Source organism: Mus pahari, chromosome 11, assembly GCF_900095145.1.
Source record: "Mus pahari chromosome 11, PAHARI_EIJ_v1.1, whole genome shotgun sequence".
NCBI classification, from domain to species: Eukaryota; Metazoa; Chordata; class Mammalia; order Rodentia; family Muridae; genus Mus; species Mus pahari.
In genome coordinates, this window is record NC_034600.1 from 64,403,630 (window position 1) to 64,427,459 (window position 23,830).

Genomic DNA, 23,830 nt, shown 5'->3' on the forward strand with positions numbered 1-23,830 from the left:
AAAAAAAAAAAAAAAAAAAAAAAAAACTTTAGATGAATAAGCATGAAACAGAGTCTGAAAGAATATTGGAAGAGCATATAAACAAGGAGGAAGGATACCTCTTCAATTTTGAGTCACTTAGGCATTAATTTAGGCTATTATCAAAATGCATAGGGAAGATTAGGAGGATATTAATCATGAGAAAGAAATGGATTGACACAGCCATATCCAAAGGAAATGGCCAAAGCCATGATGGCAGGACAGCTGATTTACACAGTTCTAGCAAAGCTGAGCTGAATGCTATGCTCGCTGACACCCTGTCTCTCATTTTTTAAGTTTCGTGTCTGCTGGTTGCATGCATGTGGACTTTCTTCATTATCATTCATTTTATGTCTTTCCCCAAGAATATGATGCCTGAGTCTTTTTAAGAAATTCATAAACTTACCATCCCTTCTGCTTTGAGGAAAATAACTTTATCTGGCCCTATTTAGATGTGTCCTGAGGCGCTGGAGAATGTAACAAGTGCTTAAGAAGGCTATGACTCGAGAAATCCTTTGAGGGTGTCCACTCCAAAGCAAAATCAGAGAGTATAGCTGGAACAGGGTAAAGGGAGAAACAGCTGACAAACTCCACCTGCCCAGGAGAACTGGTAACAGATCCATAGTCTCATTTTGCCATATGTCTAGAACCTCAGAAAATGCAAACAGAGACAACTGGCAAACTCAAACTGGTCAGGAGCCTGTGTAACTGATTCAAGGCCTCTATTTACAATATGCTTTAAAGAAGTCTGAATATATATTTTAAAGATAAGGCTTCCTCTTATAAAGGATAAGATAAAGGGTCTTCCTCTCAAGAAATAAAAGATAGATTGACTAAAACAATGTTTTCCTACTTTATGCCACAGATGATGAACTCATCTCATTTTAAAAGGAGATGGGTGTTAGTATTTGCTATTCATAAAACAACTGGGCCAGAGATTTTCTGTTTGTATTGCTTTAAAACTGCAACCTAGAGCGGGCTGTAATATAATAATAATTTTCTTTTTTTTTTTTTTGCTTTGCTGAAGACATTCTTTAAATTCTTTGAGTTGGAGATCTAGGGTTAATAATAAAAATGAACACTGTACTTCCTAATTGTGACTCAACTTATAACCCCAGACATTGTAATGGAAAATAATCAAGCACATGTCCAGAAAAAGAAAACGATATAATCTATCCTTCTTGGATCATGATTAGTCTGTCTGTGTTCTGTGAAACCTGTATAGATAAAAAGGCAACCTGCCTGTTATGTTAGTCAAAGCTGCAACATTCCCCTGACCACTACAGTCACTCCTTTGCCTACTTATCTCCTCTCCCATCTCGGGCCTCCCTGACAACTACCAGAGATGGCTTCCTGCAATGGCTGCTTCCTTGAATGTGTATGCAAAATATATGATCAAACCTTAAAGTTGGTAAAAGAGGCAAAACAGGATATTTTGTTTGGAAAAATAAAAAGTAAAAACATTACCCCTGGTAACTATGACTCCTTTAACTCCCTTCTCAGGGTCTCCTCTTCATACACATCTGCCATTGCCTGAAGCAAGACCCTGCAGCACGGGGTAAGGAATTTAATAATCAATTTAATCTTGAATCCTCTTCAGATTTTATTGGGGATTTGGGAGAGCTTTGTGAAATGCTAACTTTACCAACTAGGCAACTAATGTACAGCAGGGAAAGGAATTTGTTTACCAACTTCGCATCACCTGCATGGGTTGGGCTTAGTACTTCCAATGTAATTTCAACATAATCGAAATATTTATATGCATTAAACAATCTATTTGAACTTCTAGAGAGAGAGATCATGTGGGACAGCCCTTTAATATTACCTGGAGGGTCAAGGGAAGAAGTATTATTTGAATCCGGAATAAAATGTCACCATTTGAGAATCCTGTGGATCCTTGATGGCCTTAAAACCTTCTACATCAAGATAATTACTTTATTGATGGTTTATGTGGTAAGTGGGTGTGGCCGTGGCTGCTGCCTTGTGAGCCAAGATGGCACCCTGGATCACTGCCAAGCCCTGTGATTCCCTGCTTGATTACCAAAAACCTGATTTTGCGCACCTGAGTGATTACGCACTGCCCGCCTGACATATAGTGTCATACAGCATGATATTGAGTCACTGGCCTATCAACACCCACCCTGTCTATGTGCATGGCTCGCATATAGAGCGTGCTGAATGCTGATTGGACGATGAGTGATGAGAGATGAGTGCAGAGGGTGGAAGGGGATAAATTGGGTGATCCCAGAATAAAGTTGGAGAAGCTGAGAAGCAGGAGGGAGAAGCTGAGAAGCATAGAGGAGAAGCTGAGCTGCTGTAAAGAGCTGTGGTGAGCTGTAGAGAGAATAAAGGAAGCTGCAGCGGGAAGCTGCGAACGCTGCTCAAACCCTGCCTTGGAGTAAGTGTTGTCTTTGCCCCACCTCTGTGGGACAGAGGTCGGGGGCCTGCGGCAGTTTATCTTAGGGTATGGGAGACGTTCACTGTTCAGATATTCATAAAACTAGTAATACTTCTTTCTTCTTCAGCCCGAAAGTTAAAAGTAGCTGTTTTGATTCAGCTATTATGGTTAATTCATAAAACCTTAAATATTGTTTCAGATTCTGCATATGGTATGATTATTTCCAGCAGTATACTCATGGTCATGCACACTCCAACTTTCTTGGTTTTATTGAAGAAGGAAATAAAGAAGCTGATGCCCTAAGCTGCAGTACCTTTTTTCCCAACATAATAGTTCTATTGCTAATTTGGGAACTTCATAAAATGCACTAGTCCACTTCTTTCCCATTCTTCCTAGGTCCACCCCTCCCAACCTACCCCACCCCCACAAAAAATACACCAAGTGCAACTTGTGCTGCCAGAATATTCACTGAACTGTGGTCACATTCCCAGTGGCCAGCCCCTTAAACATAATTGTGTCTTTTCAGAAGCCCTGCTCCCTTCCCTGATCTGTTCCCTTGCCCCAGAAGGAACAAAGCTAGAAGCTAAGCAAAGAACTGCAGGTCTGCAGGTCTATCACCGGGACCCATGGCAGATTGGTATTCCTGCTTCCTCACCCGACACCCCTGCCTATCTGACAGGAGAACTGCTCTAAACAGGAACTCTGGAAGCTTGCTCTATCTAGGGGCAGAGGAAGCCTGTTTTAACCAGGGACACAGGAGGCCTGCTCTAACTAGAGGCAACAGTGACTGACTCCCAGAAGGTCTGTTGATACCCAGGACACTCATGTCCACCTGCCTCCTGGGTTGCCTGGTCCAATGCAGGACACCAAGAACAGTTAATAACAGAGACATCCTGATAGCAAAAGGCAAGCCTAAGAACACAGATTGCAGAAGTCAGTGAAATTTGAAACCATTAGGACCCAAACACTAATACTGGGAGACTTCAGCACCCACTCTCACCAATGGACTAGTCATTCAAACAGAAACTATACAGAAACACAGTGGGACTAATAGAATACCCATGATATGCCTCACAGACCCTAAGAAATTAAACATGAAGAAGGGCCCACGTTAGAATGCCTAAATCTCATTTAGAAGAGGGAACAAAATAATTATGTGAGGCAGAGGGAGGGAGAGATTTGGGTGAGAGAGGGGAGAGGGAAGGAGGAAAGAGGAGCAAAGGAAGGTATGGGGGTACAGAACAGCAAAGAGGCCCAAAGGTCCAGGAGAATGAATGAAAATATGCAGGTTGGGAGGAACCTCTAGCAAGTCCCAGAGACCTGAGATGGGGTAGGCTCCCAGGATGCAGTGTGGGTAACTTTAGCTGAAATGCCCAACAGTGGTTATATGGAACCTGAAGAGTCCACCTTCAGTAGATAGACAAAACCCCCAGTGGAAGGATGGGGACACCAACCTACTCATGAAATTTTCAACCTGAAGTTGTTCCTGTCTAAAAGTAATGCAGGGACAAAAATGAGCAGAGACTGAAGCAATGTAATCTGCCTAACTTGGGATCTATCCCATGGGCAGGCACCAGTCCCTGACACTATTACTGTTGCTTGGTTGCGTTTGCAGGCAGGAGCCTGGCATGTCTGTCCTCTGAGTGGCTCCACCAGCAGCTATCTGAGACCAATCCAGATACTCACAGAGAAGCATTGGACTGAGGTCAGAGACCCCTATGGAAGGAAGAGTTAGGGGAAGGATTACAGGAACTGGGAACAGATATCATCCCCATAGGAAGACCAACTGGACCAACTAACCTGGACCCTTGAGAGTTCTCAGAGGCTAAGTCACCAACAAAAGAGCCTACATGACCCCAGCCAGGCACATATGTAGAACAGGATTGCCTTGTCTGGCCTCAGTGGTAGAGAATGCTCCTAATCTGGTAGAGACTTGATGCTCCAAGAAAGGGAGATGTCCTGGGGGGGGGGGTGCACACTCTTATAGGCAAAGGAGAGGGAGATGGGGGAGGGGATAAAACTCTGAGAGGGAGACAAGAGGGACAAGAGGACGGCAAAATTTGGGATGCAAATAAATTAAATAATTAACTTTAAAAACAACTACACTTCACCATTCCTATTACAATGTTTTGTTTCTTTTGTTTTGTAGCCGGGTTTTTGGTTTGTTTTTTTCAATTGTTTGTTATTTTTCAAGACAGAGTTTCTTTGTGTGTCCCTATATGTCCTGGAACTCTGTAGAGCAGGTTGGTCTCAAATGCAAAGATCCTCCTGCCTCTGCCCTGCAAGAGTTGGCAGTATAGTTATGCTACACCTTATCACATTTTAAGGGACTCCTCTTCTTCTTCTTCTTCTTCTTCTTCTTCTTCTTCTTCTTCTTCTTCTTCTTCTTCTTCTTCTTCTTCTTCTTCTTCTTCTTCTTCTTCTNTCTTCTTCTTCTTCTTCTTCTTCTTCTTCTTCTTCTTCTTCTTCTTCTTCTTCTTCTTCTTCTTCTTCTTCTTCTTCTTCTTCTTCTTCTTTTGAAGGGACTCTCTTCAATAGCTTCCTGTCTTCAAGTTGTTGTTGTTGTTATTTTTTCCCCAGGGGGAGTTTGTTGCAGAAAGCTTTACAGTCTCTCATTCTTAGTTATAAGCCTGCAATTACTGATACCACTACAATAGAAGCCTCTTTCACATAACAGCTGTGGCAGCACAGGTCGTGGATTTCCACATAGTATCCATGCAGCTACACAAACCATAGATGTCCACATATCCTTAAGCTATGATAGATGACCATTACAACAAAGACTCCCACCTGGCAAAAGAAGCAGAGAATAAAAAATTGTAGGAAGGTCAAGTATGATGCTAAAAAAATATATATAACCAGTGCTAATCACTATCCACTGCAAATAGAAGCTACTTAGATGAAATTTGAGAGTTGAATTGATCTATGAGTATAATCAAGAGTCAAACATATAAACACAGAGAGATGATAGATAGATGATAGATGATAGGTAGATGTACATATTACATATATAATATATATGTATATATGGTCCAACAGGATGCATAAAACCTGTGAAAACACAAGCAGAAAACTCTGGAATCTAATTAATGCTTTCAGCCAAATAGAAAAACAGAAAACTAACATTAACAGATCAGGGGATCAGTGATTTTTCTAAGTACAAGCGACAAGGATTTTGGAAAGATACCAAGTTCATTACCTTAATATCATATTTATGCAGAGATTCTGGCTTCTAATTGTTTCATATGTATACCTAGGTGGAACTAATTGGTAATAAAGGACAAGAAATTATAACAGTGCCCATGTAATAGAGCAAATAGTTTTTAGTTTTGGGGAGACAAGACAATAGACCATATGAAAATATAAAGGCAGAGCACATACTACTTCTGATTAAGAAAAAGGAACATAATTGAAAAGGGAGAATCAAGCAAAATGAAGTGCACATGGAATGCTACAAGGAAATCTGTTACACTGTAAGGTAATTTTAAAATAGTAAGCAAACAAGTGAGTAATGTAAAAGGTCATTTATAAAATCTCCAAAAGTGTCTAGGACTAAGCTCTACCAAGTAGATGAAAGACTACATAACGCAAACTTCTATTCAATAGCTAAAGTATGCAACAAAATAAGATGCTCAAAAACAGAGCAATGGATAAATAAAATATGTCATGTGACTTTTTTCAACCACAAAGAAATATAGTTATTTTTGTCTTCGAGAAAATGGAGTCAGCAATAGATAAGAATATTAAGCACGTGAACTCAACCACCAAGAATCAAATAACCACATTTTCTGTCCTAGATTTTATATAGATACTAAAATAATGTGTCTGCATATGACATGAAAGTGTAAGTGAAATTGTCCAGGTGAACAAGGGACACTAGTAAAAAATGGGGAAGAGAGAACAGGGAATTGGTAGGGATCTGGAGACAAATGCTCAGTGTACAATAGACACTTGTATGACAATTTGAAAGATGCATTAATATAAATAAAAAGAGTACCAAAAAACTAATGGAAAATTCTGGTAAGGTTTGAAAGTGAGACAAACAATGCCTGCATGCTCCTGGTCAGAATGCACATAATTGTGTTCACTATAATAATCCATAGGAGGGTTCCACACGAGCTGAAATTGCAGCTACCACGTGACCCAGCTACACAACACCTTGATAACCAATTCTCACAAGTATTAGAATAGGCACGTAATACAAATATCTATTTACCAACATTAACAGTAGTCATGTTATGGAATGACTGGATAAAGTAAATCTGTCTGTCTGTCTCTCTTTCACACACACACACACACACACACACACACACACACACACAAACATAGCTCAAAGTGTTGTTTACTTACAACTAAGTACTAAATTACATAACTGGAAAAAATGGAAGGAACTATATTTTATATGCTACTTGAAAACTAAGATAAACTCACAGAGACAAATTTCGCGAAATGTCTCTTCCACAGCAAATTTAGATGTAAAGCCAAAAATATGAAAATAAAAGTAGGACCACTAAGGGGTGGAGGAGAAAGTCTGAGAGGTGGTTGTCATTAGAAACATTTAATAATAAATTAATATGATGGGTAATTATTGTGTAATACATACTGACATAAAAATAAAACTACTATTTTATACAATTTGTGTGATTCATTACAACATCCAGGACGATAGAAGTCTCATGTGAGGCTATGCCAGCGCTTGGCAAATACAAAAGTGAATGCTCACAGTCATCTATTGGATGGAACACCCAATGGAGGAGCTAGAAAATGTACCCAAGGAGCTGAAGGGGTCTGTAAACCTATAGGTGGAACAACAATATGAACTAACCAGTATCCCCGGAGCTCGTGTCTCTAGCTGCATATGTAGCATAAAACAGCCTAGTCAGCCATCATTGGGAAGAGAGGCCCCTTGGTCTTGCAAACTTTATATGCCCCAGTACAGGGGAACACCAGGGCCAAGATGTGGGAGTGGGTGGGTAGGGGAGCAGGGCAGGGGGAGGGNATAGGGAACTTTTGGGATAGCATTTGGAATGTAAATGAAGAAAATAGCTAATAAAAAATTGAAAAAAAAAGAAAAAACTTTAATATTCTATAATTTACCAAAATTAAGTTTAGCAAAATTATTGCCATTAGGTACAGTTTGAAACAGAATGTCGAAATAGGATCTCTGTTTGTTTAAATGTGAAACTGACTCATAGTTTAGAGAAAAAAAGATAACATGATTTTTGCCCTTTCAATTTTTAGACATTATATCTCAAACTGTCAGAAAGACTTTAAAAATTAAGAAATTAAAGATAACAATCCTTAATTGGTACAAATTTAAAAACACTTAGCAACTTTCAAACTGTATCTATCAATATACAAGACTTATTATATATGAATGCCTGATAAGATTTTAAAAGTTTAATATTTGAAAAAAATGACTCGATTAAATGCAAAAAAGAAAAGGAAGACTTTTAGAAATATTAAAACATATTAAGAGAATATGATTACTTGATTAAATATCATAGAAAATAAAAGTAAAAACATACTTTCTCAATGTGGTAAACATAATTTCTAAAAAAATTACAGTTAACAATATAGTGTCTTATGATAGAGAACACTTCCTCCTTAAGAGCTACTATTACCTCTATTCCACAAGCTTTGGAGGTTATTACCGTTTAGGAAACAACGAACAGATTTAAAGAATTAAGGAGGGAGAAAAGAAAACATGAAGAGGCTAAATAAAGGGAGATTTCTGTACTTTCAGATTGCATTCTATTTAACAAAAAATCTTAAAATCAATGCATATAAAAGTGAACCATTGATACTAATATATTCTCAGCGTTCCTGAATACAAAATCAGCATGTCCAATAATTTGTTGTTCTTTAGACAAAACTAGTGGAGTGCAAAACGTACCAAACCACAAATAAAGACAGTAATTTTAGTAACATTGCTGCAAACTTTTATTATTATGTCCTATTAAAAGAGAAAACCAAGTAGAAGAAAGAACAGTAATGAGGAATGGTCAGCAGGGATGAGGCCTCATGGACTGTCTTCCATCCACATCAGCATGAGCAGCATCGTGGAATTTAATCAGCTCAGTTTACGCATGCTAGTGAGACTTTATGGGTGTAGTTTCTGACATTAGTAAGAGGCAAAATCTAACACCAAACTCCACATCCCTCTGTGTAAGGTCTTTCTGCCCCTTCTACCACAATTTTCTGAGCGTTAGATGTGGGCCTTCTATTGCAGATGCATCTGCTGGAACTAGGCTTCATGACTATGTATTTGATTTGGTGTGTGTGTGTGCGTGTGTGTGTGTGTGTGTGTGTGTGTGTGTGTGTGTGCGTGCTTTTAAATTGATGTTTGTGCTTCTGTATATGACACTTCTAGTACACTTTTAATTTTTAGATATAAATAAATATATGAACAAAGTTAGTAGATGTTTTATTTTATTTCCAACATAACTATACAAATAATGACAAAATAAAGACGAAATTTAAAAGGTATTCAAGATACAGAGGGGTCTGCAACCCTATAGGTGGAACAACAATATGAACTAACCAGTACCCACCAAACTTGTGTCTCTAGCTGTATAGGTAGCAGAAGATGGCCTAGTCGGCCATCATTGGGAAGAGAGGCCCCTAGGTCTTGCAAACTTTATATGACCCAGTACAGGGGAACGCCAGGGCCAAGAAGTGGGAGTGGGTGTGTAGGGGAGCAGGGCGGGGGGGGGNATAGGGAACTTTGGGGATAGCATTTGAAATGTAAATAAAGAATAATATCTAATAAAAAATGAATAAAAACTCAATAACATTTTAAAGTATTAAAAAAAGCGTAAACCAAATGAAATAAACTGTTTCTTCCCCCCAAAAAAGATACAGAGTATTCAAAACTTTGTCCATAAAATAGAAATACAAAAATATATTCTTTAAAATTTGTGTATTCATTTTAGGAAACAGTATAATAAAATTAATTATACACTTATTACATATATAAGAAACAAAAGTAAAATGTGACAGAAAGACAATATCTAAAGAAAATATATCCAAAGTATAAATATATAAATTAAATGTGCATTAATATACTGAATGCAATTATTCTGTTGTAGACTTCAGATTCCATTACTATAATTTCTGGGTTTAGCAATTTGGTCTATGGTAAAAGGCATGTGATTAAAATATACAAGGCAGATTTACTCAATTCTTAATCTAGAACAAAATACATTAAATAATACTCAGGAGTCTATCAAGTAGAAAAATCCTGTCATGACTTGCTTAAGCTCTTTAGAATATTGCTATATCTAATCCATGTTGATTTTAACAGAAACAAAATCAATATAATCCTCATCTTCTGCCTTTTCTCAAAAGCCTGCAAGGTATCAAATGAGTTATAAATCCATCATGAATATTATGAAACAGATCTCTGCTATGTATGCTAGGTGTGCATAGTCTCGTTGCCAATACATACTGGGAAAATATCCAACTTTCCTTTCTTTCTTTCTTTCTTTCTTTCTTTCTTTCTTTCTTTCTTTCTTTCTTTCTTTCTTTCTTTCTTTCTTTCTTTCCTTTTTATTAAAAACAGCATGAGAGTTGTTGGTTTATACCAAGTTCATAGAACTTTCTTCAATTTTTATTTTTCAGTCATCCTTGTTAGGCAAATTCAGGCTTTCTGTAGGTACCCTCAGACACATTTTCTGATACCAGGATAGAATAACATTGCAAGGACTGGTGTACGATATGGGACTTTTTATTCTGATAGCAGAACTAAAATTATCAACACAATAGCAAAATTATTTCAATACGTGAGATAGAAATGACACTGTATTTATGACATACTGTGGCTGGGGAGAGCTAGTGAAGGACTGGTGGTCACTATGACTAGCTTGTGTGCTGACATTCTCACTAAGAACAACCACATGCATATCCAGGAGCCTATAATTAAAGTAGTAAAAGTACAGGGACTGTACAATGCATATGGTGCTCACTCTATGTTATTTTCAAACTGACTGAGAGCCAGCAGAAAGAAAGTATGCAGAAAGTATATGATATGATAAAACTGGAACAAAAGCAAATCATTTAGAACTGGTAACTTTCCTGAGTACAAGAGTATTAATATGCAAATTCCCTTCATGTTGAAATACATTAACTAGATTACACTGGAGATGGATGTGAACACTGTATATACAGAGAACAGTTTAATGTAGTTTTATCTGGAGATGTTGCTATCTTGAAAAATGACAGCATTAATGAAGAAAGTGAGGCAGAAATCAGTTGGAGTTGGAAGGTACAATCTGTTTAGACCCTGGAAGTGAGCAAAGGTTGCTAGCCTGCTAGGTAAGCTATGAAAATAACAGCTACATAGTTGACCTAGCTTGTAAAGCAAATATGATCAACCATATGGCACATGCTAGAACCACAAAATTTTAATATATATAAATATATATGTAAAATAAACCAGGAAATGCTTAAGTTTATAAAGGAATATCAAAATAAAAAATATATAAATACAGCTACATAATGATCCATAGTTCTTAACCCCTGCTAATGATTACCTGTAAGTGAATTAATCAGTAACTAATCAGGTGTGTGTTAGAATTCTACTATCATATCTGAACACAAAACAAACAATGTGATAGGCCAACATGAGCTAAAAATATATGGCATTGATAGACAGTCCAAAGTGTACAAGGGAAGGACTACATGACTTCTTCCTTATACAAGAACTACAGGGAACTAAGGACTGCTTGAACTGGGTAAATTGTCTTCCCCAGGAGTAAGCACATCAATTGTTTATGCAATACCACATGATCAGCCTTGGCAACATACATACAAGTAACAGTATACAAACTAAGCAGATTATATTTAAGAATATCACATACATGCATATGCATACTTACATACACATATACATGCACATAAGTACATGCAGTAGCAATTAATGAAAACAGAGGCCAATAATTTAAAGGAGAACAAGGAGCTGTGTGTAAGAGCACTTGAAGGAGGGAAAGTAAAGGGATAGATACTGTACTTATGTTATAATCTCAAAAATAAAGAAAATAATTTGGGGGATGCATTAGTGTGAATATTATCAATCAGAAAAATTATTACCATTCTATTTTGGCCTGCATTCTTTAGATAAGATAACAGCCACCGTTAGCACTAGATAGGAATCCTATTTTCTCACTTTATAACATAAACAGCTCAATGGCAGCCGGGCAGTGGTGGCGCACGCCTTTAATCCCAGCACTTGGGAGGCAGAGGCAGGCAGATTTCTGAGTTTGAGGCTAGCCTGGTCTACAAAGTGAGTTCCAGGACAGCCAGGGCTATACAGAGAAACCCTGTCTGAAAAAAACAAAACAAAAAAACAAAACAACAACAACAACAAAAAAAAAACAGCTCAATGGCTGCCATCTTGAGGAGAATATTGCTTAAAACTGAGTTACTATCTGTTAGAAAATGAGTTTCCTTGATGAGAGGTGAGGCCAACCCTTATCTGTGCATATAAGAACAAATATTTAGAATGTAATCAGGTATTATTCTTGTTCAGTAAAGCAGTAGTTATAGGCCATCTGCTCTATCCATGTCTTCACTACCTTGGCAAGTAGGCTAATCTTTCAGTAGCAGACATGATTTCTCCTGCCAAGATATGTATGCTCCTATTGAGACATTATGGTTATTATGCATGAGTGTTGTTATTGTGGTTCATAGTGACCAAAGAGAGATAGAACTACTGGTCCCACCTTTAAAAACTCACATTTTACTCTCTGGTACCATGAAAGTTAGTCCTCAAAAAGAGAGGTTTATAGTTTAGTTCTAGTTCACAGGTCTGTGGGCCATGTGTCTATAGTGTATCGTATCTTCTTCAGAAGGGACTTACCTTCCACCTCTATGAGAACAATCAAGGATAAAAGCAATAACCAGTAGTGTTCGGGGAGGCTCTTGGTTGTGAGCCTAGACTTTAATGGCTGAGCCATCTCTCCAGCCTGGGGAGGCTCTTGGAAAAGCCTGACCAAAAACTCTAGAGGAGACTTCTCACACCTATTGTTAGGAATTTTGTTAGATGTTGTTTGAGTCTTGGAGGAAGCATTGTCAGCCCTGATAAAGTTATAAAGCACTGAGTATATTTTTACATAAATAATTCCTTTTGACCTTTCAGACATTCTTACTCTCATTGGTACTTTTCCCTCCTTTTCTGAATTAATTTTGATGCCTCTACTTAAATAGAGCTCCCCCAATTTCTCCCATTAGATAACTTATGTGCTGTTATTCTCCCCTCTATTGCTAAACACACACACACACACACACACACACACACACACACACCTTTCCTTTACTGGTTTCAGCAGTTACCCTAAGATATGTACGAATATCTGAAGACTTCAAACCTAGGGCTTTAGATTTGAGCGAATAGTCATCGTGTTCTGTGTTACTTTCTGTGTTACTCCCCATTATATCTCCTAAGTTCATCCATTTACCTGAAAAGTTCATGATACCATTTATCAATGTTACTATTATTCCGTACTGCATATGTGTCATAGTTTCATCAACCTTTTGTCAGTTGAAGGACATTTGGATTGTTTCCATTTCCTACGTGTTATGAATAGAGCAGTAATCATTATAGGTTAGCAAGTATTAGTGAACTGGTATGTTACATCTTTTGAGCATATGACAAAGAATGGTACAGCTGGGTCTTCCCAGTGGTATACCAATAGAAATAGTCTTCCAGAAGTAAGAGCATACAAATTGGTTACCGAATATCAATTCATCCACACTAAAAATATACGAAGTATATAAAAACATATACAAAAAGGTAACAATGAACAAAATTAGACACTTTTATATATTTATTTAGGAACAATATATATATATATATATATATATATATATATATATATATATATGAATATATCAACAGTTAATAAAAAGGAGAAGCCATGAATTTGATAAAAAAGGAAGGAGGCTATATAGAAGTGTTCAACGGGGGAAAAAGTAATGAGGAACAAAATATATTCTAATCACAAAGTAAAAGAAATATAAAATTTCTATTATTATAATTTGAAAATTTTAATCATTGTTAGTCACATCACATAAGTCTAATAATGCAGGGCAGTCCATTAGTAAAAACAAACATTAAAATAATTGAGCAGTCTGTGACCATGACAACTATGAACAATCACAAGTTGACAACTTGAACTTAACACCAGATAAATGACTATCCTCCTCCTGAGGAGGCAGTTCTGGAAAGAGGGAGGAGGAGACAGTGACAAGCAGAAAGTGCAGGCTGAAATGAGACTCAGGTCTAACTCTGAACTGCAAAGAAAGTGGCCTCAGCATACAAAAGCCGACCTCACAGACACAGACAAACTCTGAGGTTAGAGACTCTTCGGTCCCTGCTCATCGGGTATATAACACTTGGTATTTACTTATCTAATATTCACTGCCTCACAGACCCCAACCCCTGAAGCTTCCAGTGAGATATGTGACATCTACAGTTGCATCCCTTCAGCATTAAACGTAGAAAGGTTCTCTACCCCTGACACAATTGAGAAATATCCCTCAGCTAGAGCTTCAGCCATTCTGGGCAATATCAGGATGGTGGCAGAACTTAGGAAGCTAACGTAAGTCAAAGAACAGAACAGAAGCCACTAGCCACAAAGTCTCTGTTATCTTCAGTAATGGAAGTGAATATTTAATTCTTGTGGACACCTATGATCACTGATAACTATCAGTATTGTTTCCATAGCCTATGGGACATTTTAACTAATAATGAAAAAGAAGGTTTCACACACAGGTCAGTGAGATATTTGTATGTTATTCTATGGCTACTGGGAGTAACAACATTAGTCATCTGTGTAGGGTATCTTCTTTTTAAAAAACTCTTTTTTTAATTTGATATTTTCTTTATTTATATTTCAAATGTTATCCCCTTTCCTAGTTTCCCCTCTGAAAATCCCCTATCCTCCCCTCCCCCTGCTCACCCAAGATACAATTTTCAAAACACATGAAACTCAAGAAGGAAGATATTTTAATCATTTTTCAAACTCTTTACTCTCTCTCTCTCTCTCTCTCTCTCTCTCTCTATATATATATATATATATATATATGTGTGTGTGTGTGTGTATGTGTATAGTATTAATCAAATATATATTATCACTATTCAATTAATATATATACTATTAATCAATATTTGATTAATACTACTCATAACCTATCCTGTCTTCCATGCCTCAACTTCATTCTTAAATCTCTAATCTCCATTACCTTATGACACCATAAAACTAAAAGTTAATAGCAAGAGAAACTTCATAACTTTTACACATATTTGCATAAACATTCCTGAATGACAATGGAGTCATTAAAAATAAGATAAATTTTGTTTCTACTATAAAATAAAAAGAAAGCATAACTTACAAGATATAGGTGTGATAATTCTAAAAGAGAAGTTTACACCTATCAGGGTATATTTTAGAAAATTTACCCAACTTCCTGATGAAACTCAAGAAAGGCAAGAAGAAAGCAACCACAAAGCCACTAAGTGTCAAGAAATAGGATGTGATTCGAAGTGAATGAGACGGAGACTAAAGGAACAATCTGTGAAGCTGCTTGTATTCGTTACTTTTCTGCTACTGTAATAAAAACACCAAGGCCAAACCTTGCTGATGGAAAAAGAGAGTTCAACTTAGCTTATTTTTGCAGAGTGATAAAACCATCACGGCATGGAAGTCTGACATGGTTGCAGGAGCAGTAAGCTAAGCACTTATACCCACAGCCTCGAGAACAAAACAGAAAGAAAGATAGAAACACGATGATGCTACACACTTTCAAAACCTGTGCCTAGTGACATGCTGCCTCTGGCGATGCCACAGTTTGTAGACCTTCCCAAATTAGGACAGACTACTGTGGTCCCAGTGTTCCAAAGCTTAAGCTCTTAGGAACCTTTCTAATTCTAACCACTGTACCTATTAATCAACAGATTAAACAAACAAATCGTTCTTTGAAAAGATAAACAAGGTTGTGAAACACCTAAGGGAAAATCATTAACAAAATTAGTGATTAAAAAGATGTCATAGTAATTTCCAGTAGAATTCACAATACCTCTGAAGTATAGTTGGAAGCATCTACTATCCAAAATGGGACATGAACGCAAAAAAGAGAAAAAGGAGAGAAAATAAATTCTAGGCACATAGAAATCAACAACATTAAATCAGGAGAATATATGAATGACTCAAACAGATTCTTAACAAGAAACATGATCAAAGCACTAATGATGCCTTCCCACCCATGTACATGCACACACAACAAAGAAATCACATGATAGGTATTCCTTATGTTTTACAGAATGTACCAAAATCAGTTCAAAGTGAATCAAAACTGTTTATGCATGATCTGAAGAATATCGGCAAAAGACTTTAAAAAGTATGTGTGAGCAGGAACTTTTTGTGCAAAGGACTCTGATAGCTCACGAAAAGTGATGCTAAAATCTGGCAAGTGAAATTACGTAAGATTGAATAGCTTTTGTACAAGGTGTAATAATCTGGAAGGCTTTTTGCACAGAAATGGGAACAATCACCACTGTGTAAAGGCAATCAAGAGACTTAGAAAAACTTTATCAAATGCACTTCAGGTTAGAGATTAGGACTTAAAAATTAAACACAAGAAAATCACGTCTACAAATGGACTTAGGAAGGAAGTAGACACTTCTCAATAGAAAAAAATATATGGCTAATAAATATTACTAGTACTTAACGTTTCTTATCAAACATTGACAGACTTTCAAAACTGGCTACAGAATTTATTTTAATATAACATATAGGTTTATCAAAAATTTAGTTCTCAGGCTTGAACACTCATGAATACAAATGTATTACTACACCCCGAGACCTCTCCCAAGACATAGTTGAAGGTAGAGAGTCTCCATATCTTTGTAAGTGAAAGCCAACAAGTAACCTTTTCTCCTTCATTAAATCCTTGGCTCCCGAATCCTCTGTATCTCCAGTTTATTGAAGCCTCCTGAAACGTTGCCTTTCAGGTACAATACCATCCTTCTTCACTCATCCTGAGAGAACAAGGTTTTTGGGTTCAGACTCCATCTTAGAGAACCTGACTTGAGATTGAACTCAAGTTAACTAACAAACTGACACCTACACCAGTTTCCAGGTGACCCTGCAATAAGACCTGCATGTAACACACGTTTCCAGGTTATTCCCCTAAAATCTGCACCTCTAGGTTACAGGCTTGCCCCTGACACTTCACTTCCTAACAACCACCAACCAGGAGGAACACTGGAGTTAAGTTTATGGTTTGGCTCCCAGCATGCTTCAATTGTGTTAAAGGCCATAATGGCCTCACAATCAGATGCATACCAAGTTAGATACCCCTTCTTGCCTTTATAAATATTTGCCTGAAACTGGGCCAGGGCTCTCTCCAATTCTCCTGTGTCAAAAATGGTAGTGTGGCCCAAGCCAGAGCTTGAATAAAGAGACCCTAATGCGATGTCATCAGATTCAGGTCCTTGGTGATCTTTTGGGGGTTCAAGAACGTTTTGTGGCACAATTTCACTCTAGTTCTTTTCAAGTACACCTTCACAGTTTCTAAATGCAACTCTTACATCTTTTCAGACAGTAAAATGCATTTGAGTGATTTAAAGGGTATGTCTTCTCCTTTTTTGTCCTATTCCTGGGCAAGCAGAGTCCATACATTCTTTCATGTGAACCATTTCTCATATTTAGCCATGGTGAATGCTGCAACTCTGCTAATTGATGCAATTCCAGCTCCACATCTTGCTGACTTACCCACTTTTAACTGCATAGACTTAACCATTCAACATTCCAAAAGTCTTATCTTCACGCTAATTATCAATGCCTCAGCATGAGCAGTTGTTTTACGTTCTCACTTGCCTTTTCATAATTCCTGTCACAGAACTTCCATTAATTATTAATGCTGAGATGGAGTGGAGTGGACTTCCTCTACTCTTGACCTTTAATCTATAAATATTTCTTTTTGTACTAACCATTTTATTGCTGAAAGGATGCAATTCTCATTCTTCTCAGAGGTTAGGCTCTGTATCAGATCTAATAGTTTTCATGAGCATATTCTGAAAAGTCAGCTGAGATGCTGATTAGCAATTAGCCCTCAACAGCTAAGAGTTGTTTTCTTTAACCTCTAGGTGTGCTCAAACACCTAGTTTCTTTTAAAAATAGAAACTTATTTATTCTGATTTTTCACATATTGTTTTTCTTCAATATTGCTGATTTTTTTTAACTTTTTTCTCTTTTACAGTTTACTGCTAAAATCTTTTTTATCGTACCTAATAAAACCATGGCTGCTTTCCAATCCATATGTTGATTAACTTATTCAAAATATATTTATAAACACTAAAAGATGACACACTCCACTCAATTACTTTGATTGAATCAGTGGACAAGAAATAACCAAACAAAAAAAATGAAATTTTCTTTCACCAGAAGTTATACAACATTTTTGAATGTTAATGCAGAGTAAGGGAATTTTTTTTCTGATGTTGAACTATGATTTTGAATTTATTGGCTTTAACGCACTTTGCTCAAAAGAAGATCCAGTAAAATAATTGGAGAAAGTGATAAAAAGTAGTCTTATTCATGGCAAGTTGGTCATACCTGCCAATATTCACAGGGATATCAAAATCGGGTGACAGGGACAAAGGAAGACCAAGCAGAAGACATGTTTTTGAAGGATAGCAATATCCATGTGATCTTGGAGGTCATTGAAAAGCAAATTTCATTCAAAATAAGATGGGTGCTGGGTTGCTACTGAGGACATAAGCAATATGGTTGAACTTGGCTTTGGAAGAATCCAGTATGCTTTGAGGGAAAAGGAAATATTATTACAACTACAAAAGAAGTTTCAAAATTAACCCAAAAGAAGTAGCTAAGACGTCTAGCAACTTTGCAGTATATAGCATTGTTACAGGTACTTCTTGCTTTAAGGTGAAAATCATTAAATTCCCAGTGTAAACACAAGAGATGATTCCAGACTTTCAGTTCAACATAATGGGAACAGAATGATTTTGAGAAGCTTTTCCTAAAGCCTATCAACCTATGGAAGAAAAATGCATTGAACATCATTTTTTGATATAATTTTTGGATACAGAGACAACATCTTACTTTGGATAAGGAGACAACTTATTTTTAGATAAGGAGACAACAACGTACGCTGTAATCATGGCTAACTTGGCATGCACTTTGTAGCTCAATTGGTAGGCCCTCCACAAAGAGCCAAATCATAAGAAATCTCTCAGCATATAATCAGACAGAATGTGGTTAACATAGAGTAAAAGTTCCCACCTAGCAAACTATTAAAATTGAAAATTTTCAGTTCTGCCACCTAACTTAGAATATCTACTTCACCACCTCTCCAGATGTTTTTGTGTGTATTTTTTCCCTTTTTCATATATTTGGGTTTTTTTTGTTTGTTTGTTTGTTTGCTTCCATTGCAAAAAATCAGAGACAACTCTTCTAATATGTTAAGTCAGAGAACAAGGAAAAACATAAAAATTTGCAAGAACATCACATTGTTCCTAAAAATCTGTATAAAGAGTGGGATATTTGAGGGCTTAAATAACTTCCATTGGAATGGAAGTTCCAGAAAAATATTGATCTTTCTTCATGTCGGAAATAAAGACTACCACTTGACATACATCTTTCCTAAGGATAAAAAGGTTGCTCAATATTCATACAAAATACTTTATAGTATATTACTTTGTTTCCTTGATCTGTATAAAACATTTTCAAATTTTTACAATCTTTCAAATTAAGCATAATATTTTAATAATTTGATCATAAAGATCCAGGGATTGCCATTTTCTCTATAATTTCTTTAGAAATAATGAGAGAATTTTCTTATTTCTCTGATGCCTGATTAAACTAAGGGAGTTCATGGAGGTGATCACAAGGGGAATTGAGCTACATAAAGGAACACTGAAGTCCCAAATGTGATTGCCTTCTGATTATTAAAAAAAAAAAATTGCTCCATAGGTCAGGCTGTCTTGGATGCATAACTTACTACAAATTGGATAAATTCATAAAATTTGTCTCTTCCAAAAGCTGTTTGAAAATGTCCTTTAGTACAGAGGAAATAATCTGTATTAATAAACATATAATGTGTGCCATATGTCTAGAGTGATTCTGTTAGATATAGGGATAGTTTTTGAACACATTAGTAGTAGACACTATCCTACATTTGGCAAGAATTAATCATGAAAAATTTAGAGTATGAATCTCAAAACAATCAATTTTGCAAAGGATTATTTTTCATGCCAAATTATGCTTCATCTAGCTTATATTACTTCTAGCTTCTAAGTATTTCTGATCAGCCACAGCCCAGACAGTCACAATGCTTTCCCTCAGACTATATCAGTGAACATTCCCATATTTGCCTTTTTGAATTTATTTTGCAAAGGGCAATGAGATATCTTTACATACTATTCCAAAGACATTTCAATGCAGTATTGTAAATATTGTTTGTATACTACTATAGTTCTCCTAATGCCTGGAAGTTTTTTCTCTCACATCTGAACAATGACCTGTTGAGCATTTCTCTCTTTTTGATTAATTAATTAATTTACATACCATATTTTATTCACCTGCCCCGTCTACCCTCTGACTGTTCCGTATCTCATACCTCCTCCCCACCCCCTGTCCCCATGTGGATGTCACCACCTCCCATCCCACTTGACCTCTAAACTCCCTGGAACCTCCAGTCTTTTGAGTATTTCTTATTCAATATTGAAATGTTCCAATGAAGATCATTGTTTCTTGCAGAATTTTATGGATCTTTGTCAAGAAATGTTTTTTTTGTTTTGTCTTGTTTTGTTTTTATTTTTGTTGTTGGTTTCTAAATAATAATGGTTTCTTCGATTATACATTCATTTTTGTAGTGTTGTGATTTGTTTGTTTGTTTATTTGTTTGTTTGTTTGAGATAGACTCTTGATATGTAACTCTGGAGTTCCTGGAACTTGATCTCTGTACATGCCTGTTCTAAATATGACTGAGACTGTTATTTTATTGTTAAGAATTGTTTCCATTACTCTGGGGTTTTTTTTTTTTTTGTTTCATTTTGTTTTGTTTTTTTGACTTTCCAGATAAATTTGAGAACTGCTCTTTCCATGTCTTTGAAGAATTGTGTTGGGATATTGATGCGGATTGAATTGAATCTGTAGATTGCATTTGGTAGGCCAAGAGCATGTTAGATTTCTCCATTTTCTGAAATCTTCTTCGATTTCTTTCTTGAGAGACTTGAAATTATTGTCTTTCACTAGTTTGGTTAGAGTTACTCCACAATATTTTATATGATTTGTGGCTATTGTGAAGGGATTTGTTTCCCTAACTTCTTTCTCAGCCTGTTTATCATTTGTATAAAGAAAGGCTACTGGTTTAGTTGAGTTAATTTTACATCCAGCCACTTTTCTAAAGTTGTTTATCAGCTGGAGAACTTCTCTGGTAGAATTTTTGGGGTCACATATGTATGCTATCATATCTCCTGCAAATAGTGATTTTTTTCTTCTTTGCGAAGTTGTATCTACCCTTGATCTCTTTTTGTTGTTTTATTGCTCTAGCTAGCACTTTGAGTACTATATTGACTAGGTATGTGGAGAGTGGGCATCCTTGTCTTGTCCCTGATTTTAGTGGCATTGCTTCAAGTATGTCTCCATTTAATTTGATATTAGTTGTTGGTTTGATGTAAATTGCATTTATTATGTTTACATATGGGCCTCAAATTCCTGATCTCAAAGAACGGCTGAGGGAATCACAATCTCTTACCTCAAGCTTTACTTCAGTAAAAGTAGTGATAAAAATTACATGGTATTAGTATAGAGACAGATACATTGATCAATGGAATAGAACTGAAGACACAAAAATAAAACCGTACAATTATGGACACTTGATCTTTGACAAAGTTGCCAGAAATATACAATGGAAAAAAAGAAAGCAACTTCAATTAATGGTGCTGGTCTAACTGGCTCTCTGTATGTAGAAAAGTGAAATAGACCCATATTTGTCACCTTGCTCAAAGCTCAAGTTGAAGTAGATCAAGGACCTCAACATAAAACCAGATGCACTGAATCTAATAGAAGAGAAAGTGGGAAAGAGTTTTGAACTCATTGGCACAGGGGGTAATTTCCTAAACAGAACTCCAGTGGCTCATGCTCTAAGATCAAGAATTGATAAACGGGACCTCATGAAACTGTAAGGCTTATGTAAGGCAATGGACATACATAGCCAATAAGACAAATCGGCAACATGCAGATTGGAAAACAACTTTACTAACCCCACATTCAATAGATGGTTTATATGCAAAATATATAAAGAACTCAAGATCCTACCCACTTAATAACCCAATACAAAATTAAGATATAGACGCAAACCGAGATTTTTACAACATAGGAATCTTAAATGGCTGAGAAGCCCCTAAAGAAATGTTCCAAGTCCTTAGTGATCAGAGGAATGCAAGTCAAAACAACCCTGAGATTCCACCTTATAGCAATCAGAATAGCTAAGATCACAACCTCAGGTGACAACACAGAATAGAGAGGATGTGGAGAAAGAGGAACACCTTCCATTGCTGCTGGGATTGAAGACTGGTACAACCACTCTGGAAATCAATCTGGAGGTTCCTCAGAAAGTTGGAAATAGGTCTACCTGAAGACTCAGCTATACCACTCTTGAGAATATACTCAAAAGAAGTCCCACCATGCCACAGGGGAACATGTTCCACTATGTACATAGTGATCTTGTTTGTGATAGCCAGAAGCTGGAAACAACACAGATGTCCCACAACAGGAATGGATACGGAAAATGTGGTTCATTTACACAATTACACAATCAGCTATTAAGAAGGACATCCTGAGTTTTGCAGGTAAATGGGTGGAACTAGAAAATATCATCCTGAGTGAGGTAACTCAGACCCAAAATGACATGCATGGTATATACTCATTAATAAGTGGATAATAGCCACAAAAAAAAATGTACAGAATAAGCTGGGTGTGGTGGCACACGCCTTTAATCCCAGCACTCAGGAGGCAGAGGCAGGCAGATTTCTGAATTTGAGGCCAGCCTGTTCTACAGAGTGAGTTCCAGGACAGGGCTATACAGAGAAACCCTGTCTCAAAAAAACAAAATAATAATAATAATAATAATAATAATAATAATAATAATAATAATAAATGTACAGAATACCCGATATGGTTCACAGAATTCAAAAAGGTCAACAAACTGAAGGGCCCAAGTGAGGATGCCTCAGTCCCACTTGGGAGGGAGAAGAAATCAATCACAAGTGGGGAAGGAGGGTGAGATTTGGGAGGAAAAGTGGACAGGGGACGGGGAAGATGAAAACATGATTGGGTGAGGGAAAAGGCCTGAAGCCCTGAGGGCCAGTAGAAAAAAATGGAAACAGGCAACATCGGGAGGTAGGGGGTTGGTTGGCTCCTCCGAGAATGCACCAGTGAACTGGGAGATGAAGGTTTCTCAGGACTCAAAGGGAGGGTCCTTAGATGAAATGCCTGACAGTAGGGAGAGGGAACTTATAGAGCTCACCTCCAACAGAAAGCCAAGACATCAAATGAGGGATGGGGTTGTCATTCCATAGTCAAAACTCTGACCCATAATTGTTCCTGTCTGAAAGGATTACAGGTATGGAAATGGAGAGGAGCCTGAGGAAAAGAAGGTCCAGCCACAGACCCAAAGTGGGATCCAGCTCAAGGGGAGGTCCAAGGCCTGACACTGAGGCTATCACATGCTCACAAAAAGGGACCAATCATGAGCCTACTCTGGAAGACCCTGCAAGCAGCTTAAAGGGTTAGATGCAGACATTTGCACCCAACAAATGGACAGAAACTGCTGACCCCTGTGGTTGAATTAGGTAAAAGCTGAAAGAAGCTGAGGAGGTGGAGGGCAACCTTGTAGGAGGGCCAGCAGTCTCAACCTGGACCCCTGAGATCTCTCAAGACTGGAACATCAACCAGGTAGCATACACCAGTTGATATGAGGCCCCCAATACATTTACAGTCAAGAACTGCTGAGTCTGTGTTTAGGCAGAGAAGATGGACCTAACTCTCAGAAGACTGGAGGCTCCAGGGAATTTAGAGGTCAGGTGGGGTGGGGGCTTGGGGAGTTGGGACAACCTCATGGAGATAGGGGCCTCAGGAAGAGGAATGTGATGTGGAAGGGTTGGAGGCTGGAAGCAGGGAGCAGGGTGTAAAATCTGGATTGTGAAAAGAAAAGAAAAGAAAAGAAAAGAAAAGAAAAGAAAAGAAAAGAAAAGAAAAGAAAAGAAAAGAAAAGAAAAGAAAAGAAAAGAGGAAAGGAAAGGAAAGGAAAGGAAAGGAAAGGAAAGGAAAGGAAAGGAAAGGAAAGGAAAGGAAAGGAAAGGAAAGGAAAGGAAAGGAAAGGAAAGGA